The sequence below is a fragment of the Lissotriton vulgaris genome, chromosome 1_1, assembly GCF_964263255.1.
Source record: "Lissotriton vulgaris chromosome 1_1, aLisVul1.2, whole genome shotgun sequence".
In the NCBI taxonomy this organism is placed as follows: domain Eukaryota; kingdom Metazoa; phylum Chordata; class Amphibia; order Caudata; family Salamandridae; genus Lissotriton; species Lissotriton vulgaris.
The window spans coordinates 207,064,898-207,077,390 of NC_141685.1; the positions used below are offsets into that span (position 1 = coordinate 207,064,898).

At 46.4% G+C, this 12,493-nt stretch overlaps 1 pseudogene; it reads right to left on the minus strand.

The window, feature by feature from the left end:
• Nucleotides 1–6,236: 6,236 nt before the first annotated feature.
• Nucleotides 6,237–8,557, minus strand: LOC147740891 (28S ribosomal RNA; annotated as a pseudogene).
• Nucleotides 8,558–12,493: the final 3,936 nt, after the last annotated feature.

The window sequence follows — 12,493 nt, forward strand, 5'->3', positions numbered from 1 at the left end:
TCCTGCAAAACACTAAAGGGATTAACATCAACCAGGGATTGTGGAATTGGTTGAGGCGGAGTGCGGTTATGGCGTGCCATTGTCAATGAGGAGGTAGAATGCACCAGGTATACAAATCATACTTATTTGATAGCACAAAGGTGCGAGTAATGAAGCTTAAATCGCAATCACCACTATAAAAGAAAAAAGAATGGCACTCAACCACAGTATCCAAAGAAGAGGAAAGAATTACAAAAATACGCAGGCTTTAAATGCTGGAAATATCATGAAGAAATCCACAAAAGGCTGTTTGAGGAAGATAAAGTTGAGGTTAGGGAAGAATTCAAGTGAGCCAATGAGCTGCAGAATGATGGAGAGAGTAGCAGCTCAAAATGGCGGCCATAGCAACTATGTGGGCTGAATAAATCAAAAATAAGAGCCCAAAACCAATATTTCATACGCCTGCCGTGGAAGGCAAAAATAAAGTTCAGACTTGGTGGAAATGTATACACCTCCTGGCAGAAAAGCGTTCAAAACCCAGAGTAAACAAGTAAAAGCGGCATTTTATGAGGTGTGGAGCGTCACAAAATGGCAGCCGAACTAAGACGCGAGACGCAGAGATGAAAAAATGCTCAAAAAGCACGTTTCCGCTCACCCCAGATGTCGGCATGTGTCTCGAAAGAGGCAGCAGGCATTCCGCCGTATGTAGGAGTAATGCAGTAGGTCACACGAGCGTTGGTAGCACCCGGAAAAGTTCCGGCCGGCTACGTCGTCGTCGAGGAGCTCCCCGGGAAAGCCGCCATCTCCGTCGGGCCTAAGCCACGCCCCCTCACTATGATTACTTTAAGATGGTAGATTTAAGCTTAGTTCAGTTCAGTTCTTAGATGCGACACTCAGCGTCAATGTACCTTAAGTTGCATTGCACTTCAACGACAAGCAATGTTGCAGCGATGGGAAATGCGACAAAGTTCAGATACAAAGAAATAAAGACTTGAAGATCTTCCAGATGCGGTGCGCTTCTCGGGGATGCAAGAAACTCTCGGTTCGATGCGTGGACTGCTGCGGCGACACCCTTACGATGCGACGGCAACAGCTTCAGCAGCGACGCTCTTCTCCGCGATGCGTGAAGCTTCCGCTCGATCCGACAACTACAGCGGCGACATCCAAGATGCAACGGCAGCAGTTCCGACCGCGGCACGCTTCTCGGGGATGCGAGGTGCTCTTGGTTGATGCGGTGACACCCTCCTTCTTCAGAGTTGCGACGGCAGGCACAGCGACATCGACACGCTCGGACCTCGTTGCGAGAATTTTCTCCTGATGCGGTACAGTGCGACAACCACAGCGGCGACACCCTCCTTCTACGGAGTTGCGACGGCAGCAGCAGCGACGGCAACACGCTTCCTCTTTGTTGCGGCACGCACCTCTCTGATGCGGTGCCATGCAACCGTTCCAGCGGCCACACCCTCCTTTCTCCGGAGTTGCGATGGCAGGCACAGCGCAGCGACACGCTTCTTTTCGTTGAGTCGCGCTTCCAGCTCCTTGCGACACGCAGTTGCTCAGAAGGCCCAAAACAGCAGCAGAACTTCCAAAAGAACTCTGGGGAGCTGGGGGGTGAAGTCTGTTGTCCCTGAGACTTCAGCAAGAGGCAAGCTCTTTTCCAAGCCGTTGGAGATCCTTCACAAGTTGAAAGCAAAGTTACAAAGTTCCTTTCTCCTTCTTTCGGCAGTAAGGCAACCACTGCAGGCCAATCCATCAAGCAGCACTTCAACTTGGTAATAGTCTCTCCTCAGTTTCTTCAGGTTCCTCTCCTCAGTAAAGGTTTCTTCTTGTAGTCCAAAAGTGATCTAATTTTATGGGATCAGGGTCCCAATATTTATACCCAGAAATCCTTTGTTCTCTGAGGGGATAGGGGCCTTTGCCCAGTCCAAACCAGTTCTGAAGCAATCTGTTTACCAGACTTCTCCTTTCCTTTCACAGTGCAGGGCATGCACATCAGATGCCCCACAGGAGGTGGAGCCAGCATTGTGGAAGGCAAGTACAGTCCTGGAGCACTTTGTTGGCAGGACTCCTTCTCTTCTTTCAGTGTGCAGGGCAGAGACATCAGCCGCTCCCCAGTGGGTGGAGCCAGCATTGTGGAAGCCCTATTCAGAGTTCAGGTGCACTCCTCCCTCCCATCTGGATGCAGATCTCTCTATTCACAACTGGGTGACTCAGCCTGTCTCCTGGAATTCCCCAGCCCTGTCACTCACAGAAACCAGACATAGGAATACACAAACTAGCAGAGGCAGGTTTGAATGGTTAGACAAGCAAATACCTACTTCCTGAAAGTGGTATTTGCAAACACAGAAAATTAAAATAAACTTTACTAAAAGATGTATTTTATTATTCTGAGTCCAGGCATACTAAACTCAAATTTCCACCATGTTCTCTGAGCCTGTTAGGATTATAAAATGTAACAATTCTTCCAGCCCATTCTGACCTATGGAGAACAGGTAGCCTTGCAATAGTGAAAAACGAAAATGGCTGTAATTCACTATTAAGACATGCCACACACATCAGGGCTTGTCCTACCTTATACTTACAATGCACCCTGCCCTGGGGCCTACCATAGGGGTGACTGATATGAAGAAAAGTGAAGGTTTAGGGACTGGGAAGTGGGTGCACTTGCCCATTCAGCATGGCAGTACCAGACTGCACGCAGGTTCTGCAATGGCAGACCTTAGACACATTTTACAAGGGTGCTTCTGTGGGTGGCACAACCAGTGCTGCAAGCCCACCAGCAGCATTTGGATTACACGCCCTGGCACACTCAGTGCACTAGACTAGAGTCTGACAAGTAAACCAAAGTAGCCAAACATGGAATCCCTAATCCATACATCAATTTACAATAGGGAGCACCTGCACTGTGGCACTGAAGAGCAGTGGCACAGTGCCCATAGCATCTAACACAGCAAAAATACATGAGGCAACAGCAAAAAGGGAAGGGAGACCTACGCAAATGGTGCCAGGTCTAACAACGACGCTGAAAGAAAAGAACTGACATCAATGCGGTGGGGTGGCATCTATATAGGCCCTGTGCAAGTTACTGCCAGCAAGGACGCCACCGCCACGTGCAGCCGAATGACATGATGCCGGGGATAATTCTAAAGTACAGAATCTGCTGACTCTTATCAGATACATAAATCAGTGCTTTTCACTCATATTATCAACATGCATTGGAAACTACTGCAGTTAGGGAAACTTTGAAAACTTTGTAAAACTTTTATAAATTTGTGCTCAGGTACTCTGGCGCCTTATGGATGACCATATCTTACAGTGAGCGAGTTAGGGGAGCGTGTGAGGAATTGTAGGATCGTTAACTTGTCACCAAACTCAAGTCCAGTTCCGAGCTCTAAAGGCATTTCACCATAGAGATCAATGGAGTGGTACTGATTCAAGGGATACAGGATGCGTAAGATGCTGTAAAATACTGAGGATGCTGTGTGGTCATCAGGGGTCTTCCTGGAAATGCTCTGCTGTCCATGGCGGGGTGACTTTGGCCACAGGGGTCGAACTCTCAAGTCCTGGTGGGTCCAGCAAAAGACCAGATGCCACTGGACTACTTGTCTCCGGACACAACAAACACAGCGGTTCCTGTTGGTGGAGGCTGGTGTTCCTATTGGGTGACCAAACTACCCTCTGAAAACTCTTCCGGGTCCAGTAGACTCTGGTGTAGCTTTTGGGCATTGGGACTCGGGTCCGAGGCTTCACAATGGCAGTCAGTGACGATCATGTGATGGTGGCTACTGAGTAGCCCGGCGGGCTTCTTCAGCTTGTTGTGGCACCACCTTCAAACTAAAGTAACTTTAGTTATTCTTTCTACATAAAATATTCTTGAACTACACAAACATTAGAAATTCTAAAGCTATAGTTACACCTTAAATGTATAATTTACACAAAACCTTCAAATTACTATAACTCGCTTACTTCTGTACACAGTGTTGTCAACTCACTAGCTGCACTACATTGACTATAACTGGCCACTCTACATGCACAGTGTTCTCACAAAGGATGTCATTTGAGATATTGTAAGTGATGTTATGTATGCTATATACAATTTTTTTTTACATATACTCACAGGGTATAAGTGATGCAATATGAAAGAATATAAGCAGTAATTTATAAAAGTGTGAGTTATAGTTAACTCCCCACCCAACCCAACATCAACTCCTCTATATTTCTAATTGCTTTCTCAATTCCGTGGGGCCCCCGAGGGACTCCAGTGGAGATTCCCATGAGGGTCTAGGGACCAGTGATGGCCCCCAGGGGACTCCTGCGGATCGCAATGACCCAAATACAATACTTTTATCTTAATTTGACCCCCGGGGCCATCTGGGACCCCCCTCTCCCCCAAGGTCCGAGCGGGGGGGTCAGAGTGCCCTTCCCAAGCGCATGTATTGTTATGTGCGCAAAACTATTGAGCACGATAGCATAGCACGATGGAGGATTTCCGGACTCCCGTTGCTGTGTCAACAGAACAGGAAACTAAAATTCCCAGGTAGCCCTGTGTAATGACACATGACGCCGCAAGGAACTGCCCATAAAGGATATGGCAGTGCTCGCTAAGGCGTCGCACATTCTGCCTGCTCGCCGCAGACTTCGCCGTCTCCCATGCCAAAAGAGGGCCGGTAAGGGTGCTCGGCAGGTTTTGCCAGGCACCCTCCCCTCCTCTGTTGAAGAGCGACTTCGCTCATGCGGAGGAAAGTACGGGTGGTTCCTTATTGAGACTGCGTTCCTGGAGGTAGGATACCACTGCCTTGGTACTCTCTCCTCTTGCTCTGGGGATACGCCTTGCACTTTGCGGTTACTACATTGCTCAGCCTGCAAAGTAGTGTCCGGCTTTGTCATATAGTTATACCCATCTCTGGGGTTACTCTTTCAGAGATTTGTGACCCTGAAAGACCTGTGGTGGGTTCTCTTACCAGCCACCCTTCACTCCTTATTTCTGTTTACCTTGACTTTGTGTTTTGGACATTGGTGAAGTAGCCAATATTGTGGATTTTGCCTAAGGAACTGTGCACTATCTAGACTTTAACCTTTCTAGAGTAAATAAATAATTTGCTACTGTGTTTTGGATCTATTTAACAGGGGTAACTTGAGTGATATCGGACTACGCTCTATCCCTGTGATGCTTAAAAGAAACTAGACCCCTGTGACGCCTAAAGGAGTCTAGACCAGGGTAGGTTGTGGTAGTGCTTTCGCTTTCATATGAGTACAAGAAGTTGTGTATTTCACGTTGTTGTCTCTGTGCTAGATATTCCATAAATGTGTTTCTTCCATGTTTCTCTCATTGCAGCCATATGGAAACAATTGGTGTTATCAACACTAAAGTCACATTCTATATAGAAGCGTCTCAGCTACAGGTGTCCTTCTCTTATGTTACAGGTATACAGGTGGCACTTATACTCAGCGATCATTAATGTATGTATTCTATGTAGAGGTACAGCAGGTAGTTATTATTGTTATCCTCTGTTCAGGTCTCCCTCCCTGCAGTTCCCTTCCTTTCCTTCCCTCACTTGATCCTACCACTGACCTGCGCCATAATGGCTACTAAGGCTTGGGTATATCAAGAGGTGGACCATTTTGAGCAACAAACCAATCGTGAGGTCAGAACGATCTGACACGTATAACTAATTTTATTTGTATTTTTAGGATACAGGGACTGAGTGCCCAAGCCCTGTAACGGTGGCTGTAACATTGATATTCAGGTTGCTGGCAGCCAATCAGAGCATGAGTTCCCAAGGGACTCACAGGAGTGTTTTCATCTGGGGGGATTGAGGTGACTGAAGGGTAAAAAAGCCCTGTCTGCCAGTTTGAGGTGAGCACATTCAGAGTGTTGGTGGTGTTGTAGGTGTTCCCTGCTTGCTTTTTTGCATATTTACTTTTAAAAGAAAAATTGTACTTTTGTGAAATACCCCTCACACCCACCTTCTTTACTCTTAACCTCTTTCCTCCCCTGAACCCTAAAAATCCCTACCACCCTTTAGCTCTCCCCACCCCTTAACTTTAAAAATACCCTTACCTCCCATTACCTTTATCCACCCCTACCTCTATAATTATCCTTACTTTCCTTTACCTTAACCCACCCTAAAACCCTCAACTACCTGTACCGCCCTATATCTCTAAACACCCCTAAACCATAATATTACCCATACCTCCCTTTTCCTCTACACAAACTTAAACCCTAAAATCACCCTTACCTCCCTTTACCTCTACCCACCCCTAAACACTAAAGGCTTTTCACTTTGCAGACCTGCTGAAGATATGGGTAGAACCTGGGAAGAGATTTACATAATTTCCCCAGGATTTGCAAAGATCAGCCAGATCTCCCCGGGTACTGGGGGAACCATAATGTTTTCATGACTGTCTCTCAAGGCAAACGCATTCCAGGGCACCCTGCCCTTCAGCAAGGAGAATAAACCTCTCCCTGGGCTCTTGCTGGGATCATTTATGTTGCCACACCGGATGCTACAATGTTGCCCATTTCCGCCACTCTGGGTTCTGGGTTCTGAACTCGACTCCCTTATGATTAGTCAAGGGGAATGGTTACTATCACCTATCCCTTCCTAATGGCACTCGCCCAACTCCTAGGACTGACTGACCCACATTCAACTGCTGTTCACATGGAACCCTTCTCCACTTTGGCCTTCTAAGTCCTTGCTTGAATATTTGCTACTATCACCAAGATATGCTCCTGTGCACCCAGACCCTTGCTCCGAGCTTCTGTGCACACCACAACGGCCCTCCTATTGATCATGGCTTAGCTCCTGTGGCTCTCATTGCTGGCATCAGCGGTATGGGCCCGACACTCTAGCGCAATCTTTTTTCAGTTTATTTCTTGATTCAGTCGGTGAACTGTCACACACTCCTAAGTGGATTCCAACTTTCATGGCCACCATCCTGCTATCTTTATCAGCCAACACCTCTTCTGGGGTCTGATGCGCATCGGCTGCATTAACCCAGTGTTCAGTTCATCCCACAGTGCCAGTTCTGCTTACCAAAAGTGGCCCACTGGGAACTTGCATTTGATGACCAGCTCCACGCCCACGAGCTGGGTTTCCTACCCATTTAAAGTTTGAGAATAGATTAAGATCAGTTTGGCCCCATGACCTCTAACCGTTTGCATTAAAAGATAAAAGTTAGGTTCCTGAGAAGCAGCTTTCTTGAGGGATACTTCGACAGCAACTAGCAACTAGGTCCTTCAATTAGTCTTTCACCGCAATGCATACCAGGACCACTAGGGACCTTCACCAGACTATTCTCTAGCTTCTCACAGCCTAGCCATAGTTTACCATCTTTCGGGTCCTATCACACACACTCAAGCTCCACCTCCCCGATAGAGTTGAAAAGATGGGCAGGTGGTGCACCCGCCACAAGGCCATGGTGGGATCCCACGTCAGCCAGCATGCACCAACCCTCACCTTGATTGTGCCACATGGTTTCGATCATCTCGGAAACTCATACACGTGTTAGACTCCTTGGCACATGTTTCAACATACAACAGGTGGGTAACTGACATCGATGCAGAAAACTGTCTCCCAGCGTCGGCCTCCCCACTCAGTGATGCAACACAGTAGGGGTGCACTGATAACAGTCTTCCCTAGTTGACAGTCAAGCCTGGATAAGGGGGACTCCTCCCTTCATCGCCATAGTGCACCTCAATAGGGGGCGGGTGTGGTTGCCCGAAGATGACACAAAGGCAAAACATTTCCTTCAGTCATTCGGGAATGACGAAGCTGATACCAGGGGACTGTGACTCAGCTGGAGTGTAGAGACGCCTGCCATACTAAAGTATTCCCAGCAGACCCTGAGCCAGTCACACACACTGCTGTGTAGGAAATGTGCCCTGTGGGGGGCAGAGTGCACCCAGGTGGGGGTTGTGCAGAGAAGTTCCACCCTCTTGGTCACTGACCTTCCTGTTGTGTTGAATTCTCTGGGCAGACTTCACGGACCCAACCTGATTACCTCTGGATGATTTCAAGCCCTCTTGACCTCTCTCTTCAAAGATCTTTTCAACTGTCCCTTAAGGTACGTGCTGGCTATCAGTCTCATGCCTGTATTTAGCCTTAAAAGTAGTTTACCATCTGCTTTGGGCTGCATTCCCAAGCAATCTGACCCCAAGAAGGCAGCAGCGGCCCGTACAGGTAAGAGTGGTAGGGCCGGGTTGGGGCCAAAAGGGAAAATTAAACAAATAATACATTTTCCCTTGTCGTCAGTCGAAATCCCCCCACCCAACTCATCGCCCCACCACTCTTACCTGCATGGGCCGCTGCTGCACGAAGGCCTGATCCCGGCATGCCAGGGGCTCTAACTGGCCTAACATACCCATGGTGCGGGCTTCGATCATAAAGACATGGGCCCTTTGAGTGATGCCAGTGAGTCCGTTTTCAGTCCCCCACACTGCCCACACCAGCTGCCAGGCAGCTATTCAGCACTAGGCTCTTCACTTGCCACTATGGAGGGAACCCTGGTTAGTTACTTTTCCAATGCCAACTAATGTACTTAAATTTAGTGGGTCCCCAAATCTGATCTGGGGTCATAGTCAGATGCTAAAGAATTGGGGAGCTGGAGCAATTCCCTAGGCTGCAGAAGGTGCAGACCCTCTTTCACACAGGTGGGTCACTGCAGCACACTCTTTCCCAGATCAGAAACCATAGCCCACAGGGGCCAGCATGGAAACCATCACCCTCGTACAAGGCTGGGGGTCTTTCCAGCGTCAGCAGCAGAAGTGCGCACCCAAGGCAGTAGACACGGACAGCCGTCGGACACCAGACATAGCCATGTGCAGTATGCAGCAAAGAACCTCATGTTTTTCAAGTCTAGGGTGGACACGGTGCCCAGCCTCTCCACCAAGTGGGGAAGAGCAAGCGTGCTGGCAGAAAGCCTCTGCAGTGGGACCGGGCCGCACTTGTGATGGGCATTTTGGGACAAAATGGGCAAAGATGGGAGCCAATGGCCTGGGACCCTCATCCTCGGGTCTTCCAGATCTCTGACCCAGGGCCAGGCAGGGCTTCTTCACCCAGGTAGGCTGGTGAGATCTTTGCAGGCTTGAGGGATCCCATTCTGGGCACGTTGGGACACAGCAGTCCTTGGAACAGAATCCAATGCTGGGGCCTTCCACACCTGGGCTTCCAGGAACTCAGACCCGGGGTCCGGTTAGAGCTTCGTAACCCAGGCAGACAGGGGAATCCTTCCATGGCCAACAGGGTCCCATCCCTGGGCACTTTGTGACACAACAGATCGGCCCGGGTTCTCACCCTTCACCCGCCAGAGCACGACTCTTTTTTGTAATCTGTCAACACCAAGTGACAGAGGGAGACATTCCTGGAGTCCTGACCGGGCTTGAGGCTTCAATTGAGCCCTCAATGAGACTTTGAGGGCAGCTTGGAGTTCTGAACATGGAAGCACTTGAAGACAGTGATGAGTTTTGTTTATTTGTTTGTTATTTTGTTAAGTACAAAATGTCACCAGTAACATTGGCATGGCGGTGTGGTAATTGATCTGCAATTATGATCTCACACAACCTTATAATTTAGCCCTCTCAGTACCAGGTTTCTCAGTACCCCCCTCCTCTCTCCAGTAACTGCGTGCACTAAGGGGCTATTACTAGTGCTTTTTATTCCTTTCATCCCCTCAAAGCCCAGCGATTTCCACTCTCCAATGGATACAGATGGTATGATATTTCAGTACGTTGAGTCCCAGTGTGATTGCGCAGTGGTTTGAGCACCTGCTACTGAGATCCTTCCGAATACTTAGGGGTCTATTATAATGTCAGGCGGATCACCACAGCGCACCGCATAGCGGTGGCGATCTGCCGGACATTATCTCCTGCCCGACTCCCATATTATGCCATATTAGGATGACGGGGTCGACGAGTTGAACAGGCAGAAAAGGGTTGAATATTGTGGCGGTGTCTGCTAGACACCGCCATCCATATTATAATATATGCAGGAAGCAGCCTTTCCGTGGCGGCAACGCCACCATGGAAAGGCATGTGGTTTTCTCAGTTGGAGGCCCGTTGCAGCCCTCAGGATGTTGGGGGGGCAGGGGGGAGCACATGGGGTGGTACCTATGGTACCCCCTGCATTTGAATGCATGACTGGCAGGCACCGCGTGGTGCCTGCTATATTTGAAAGAAAGGGACCCCTGCCTAATGGGATGAACCCTGGCAAGGAAACAACATTTGGGGTAAAAGAGAACAAAATTGCACCGGGTTTTGTGCCTGTTGAACTTGAGAGAGAGAAAACTTAACGCTAATGACTAAACTGACACTGAAATTATACTGGTATATTCTAATATTTTATTGTTGTTTATATCAACTTTTTTTATAGAAAGTGTTTTTTGTCTTATTATAACTTAGTACATACAAAAATCCATTACATATAATACAATATATGTGAATAATGAAAAACAGTCCAATACATTTATAAAATACAGAAGTGCATCCCCATTTCAACGCGTTTTGGCGTGAGCCTTCTTCAGGAAGTCTGTATTCATGCAAAATTATGTTAACTAAGAGACAAAAGATAAATGTCATTAGCATGCTAGAAAGTTTTCATTCTTCATATGATTTAAATTACATATCTTATGATGATTTGTTAAATCCGAATCAATCTCTCATGTCACCTGGTGACAATAGCCTGACTGAGCCAAAGAGAATTCATATATGTACATTTAAGAATAAAACATTATAATACATCCTTTTTTAGGGATAGCCCCATTCGTGAGTGTGCTGCACTTTACACCAGGTTATAAGTACCTCCACATGTAGTTTATTTTTCCTTCCATTAAGATCATTCTCATTAGCAACTTTTGGGCTACTAGAGGGTCCTTCCTTCCCCCCTTTTCCCCATTGTGACCTCCCAGTCACATTGATTCTTCAAGTCAAATATGAATTGGTTATCAGTTTCATCTATAGGCATACAAATTCTGTTTCTTGTGCTCTCTACTATCTGTTAGCCAGGCTTACTAACTGGATGTATAAATGTATATAGTGTATAGATTATTATAAACTTTGTGGAGAGATATTGGATAGATTATTACTATTCTTTTTGTGGTGAGATTTTTATGCACTGTACATAGGCAAAAAATGTATTATAATGTTTTATTCTTAAATGTACATATATGAATTCTCTTTGGCTTAGTCAGGCTATTGTCACCAGGTGACATGAGAGATTGATTTGGATTTAACAAATCATCATAAGATATGTAATTTAAATCATATGAAGAATGAAAAATTTCTAGTATACTAATGACATTTATCTTTTGTCTCTTAGTTAACATAATTGTGCATGAAAACAGACTTCCTGAAGAAGGCTCACGCCGAAACGCGTTGAAATGGGAATGCACTTCTGTATTTTATAAATGTATTGGGCTGTTTTTCATTATTCACATATATTGTATTATATGTAATGAATTTTTGTATGTTATAATAAGACAAAAAACACTTTCTATAAAAAAAGTTGATATAAAAAACAATAAAATATTAGAATATACCAGTATAATTTCAGTGTCAGTTTAGTCATTAGCATTAAGTTTTCTCTCTCTCAAGTTCAACAGGCACAAAACCCGGTGCAATTTTGTTCTCTTTTACCCCAAACCGCGTGGTGCCTGCCACAGTGTGCAGCCCCAGAATTGTGGCGGGCTGTGCTGTGTGCACTGCCCGCCACAATGATTTGGATGGGGGATGCTACCGCCACAATTGCTGTGCAGGACCGTTCCCAGCACCTCTAGGGTGGCGGACGGATATAAGCCGGCCCGCCACCCAAATATGCCCCTTAATCTCTAAAATTTGTATCACGATGTGGAAAACAAGTATTTTCATCCTTCTGAATTCAGTAGAATGAGCAATGGTGTTGGGTAATAAAAGTAATAAAAGAAGTGTAAGTCTTAATTGATGATTTAGATTGTGATGAATTCTACATAAATGTCTCCTATTCCATTAAATGATGAGTGATGGCCGCAGGCAGCTAATAGCCACTGTTGTTTGTTTATGAGACTCAAGAAGTGCAGCTTAATTCAATATTTACAACTACCATGTGATTAACAAAAGCAATATTATTTCATGTTGCAAATAATAATTATTTGAACTTTTACACGTTTAGGGCCTCCAAAGTGCGGGCGCTTTACTTGGCCGGGGTCTACACATTGTTTCTCCAGGCATAGAGTGGTAAGCTGCTCCTGGCAGCGCCCTAAGCAGGTAGGAGGCTGGCACTGTTCTGGAAGGACCTGGAAGCATGGCAGGTTTACACACTAAGGGTGTGGAAAATGTGGCTAATTATGCCAAATTTTGACAATACTTGCTAAATATACGTAATCATTTGAATTGCGAATTTGTCAATTAGCGCTATATTTTAGTCCAAAATACATGGTATTGTCGTTTTTTGAATAAATGTCATGCTAAAATAAAGAGCAAACAACAAAGCACTGTGAACAACAGACTCTTGCGCTGTGTTACTCCCATGCTTTTCCAGTA